The following is a 1,624-nucleotide window of genomic DNA, read 5'->3' as shown; positions in this document are numbered from 1 at the left end:
GCCTCAGGGGCCGGGATGGGCCAGGGGAACGGGAGGAGCCGCGAGGAGGGCGGGGCCAGACATGAGGGCGGGGCCTGTAGGGGGCGTGGCCAGAGATGTGTGCGGTCGCGAGGGCGGAGACCAAAGGGGCGTGGCCCGAGAGGCGGGGCCAGAGGAGGGCGTGGCCAGAGGGGAGAGTGGCTACACGAGATGGGACCAGGGAAGGGGCGGAGCCGGAGGAGGGCGCAGGGGCTTGAGACACATCTCAAGTGTCTCAGAAGTGAGAGGGGAAATCATGATTTAGTATATAAAATACTAAGATTTATTTTCAGGATGAATTAAAGTGCTTTCTATTTCACTAAAAAAGAATCAAGAGCTCCACGTTGGGATGCACTCCTAAAGTCTTTTAGGAAAGGAATTCTGCCGTCCTTCCCTGGTCTGGCCTACATGTGACTCCAGACCCACAGCAATGTGGTTGACTCTTAACTGTCCTCAGAGATGGACAATAAATGCTGACCCAGCCAGCAACACCCACATTCTATGTATGAACAAAAATACTGACAGGCTATGTGTTGCCACCTCACCACGCTGCTTACTACTTTTTAGTTTATTAAAGTTTATTTATTAGTGTCACAAGAAGGCTTACATTAACACTCTTAAGTTACCGTGAAAATCCCCTAGTTGATTTGATTTATTATTGTCACGTGTATTACAGTGACAGTATACAGTGAAAAATATTGTTTCTTGCGTGCAGTACAGAGAAAGCATACCATTCATAAAGAAGGAAAGTAGAGGGTGCAGAATGTAGTGTTACAGTCATGGCTAGGATGTAGAGAAAGATCAAATTAATACAAGGTAGGTCCATTCAAAAGTATGATGGCAGCAGGGAAGGAGCTGTTCTTGAGTCGCGACCGCAGACCTATGTATTTTTTTCCTGACAGAAGAAGGTGGAAGAGAGTAGCCCGGGGTGAATGGGGTATACATTAACGTATATTGTGAACAGCTGGGGTCCCAGGACTGAACCCTGTGGTATCCCACTAGTCACTGCCTGCCACACTCTGCTTTATTCCCACACTCTGCTTCCTGTCTGCCGACTAGTTCTCTATCAAGGTCAATACATTACCCCCAATATCATGAGCTTTAATTTTGCTCACTAATCTCTTGTGTGGGACCTTGTATATAAGGAAAAACCCAGACATATTCCCCTGAAAGCTTCAAGAATGGTTTTAAAGACATGCACAACTGAAGTGGTTCCATTGAAGTATCTGTGCAACTTAACAGATAAACAGCATATTTGTCTCTACATGTAGTAAAGGGCAATTATCCAGCACTGATGGTGCAAATATGGTTAGAAAAGATTTGACTGAACTGGGCCAAAGTCAACTGAATAACTAATAGAGAATCAGGTCTCAAAAAATTATAAAGAAACACATGAATGTGTTTGATGGAGAACTGAGGAGTATGAAAGACAGTTAAATTGAAGATTAAAGAAGGAAGCAAAGCAAAATGCTTGAAGGCAAGGTCAATACCCTATGCTATCAGGCTGAAAGTGGAGGCTGACTTGGAACGACTTGTGAAGACGGGAGTCTTAGAGCCTGTCGGCATTAGTGAAAGGGCCACACCAATAATTTCAGTCATCAGGAAG

This window comes from Mustelus asterias, chromosome 10 (genome assembly GCF_964213995.1).
Source record: "Mustelus asterias chromosome 10, sMusAst1.hap1.1, whole genome shotgun sequence".
NCBI lineage: Eukaryota > Metazoa > Chordata > Chondrichthyes > Carcharhiniformes > Triakidae > Mustelus > Mustelus asterias.
This window is presented reverse-complemented; position numbering follows the sequence as displayed.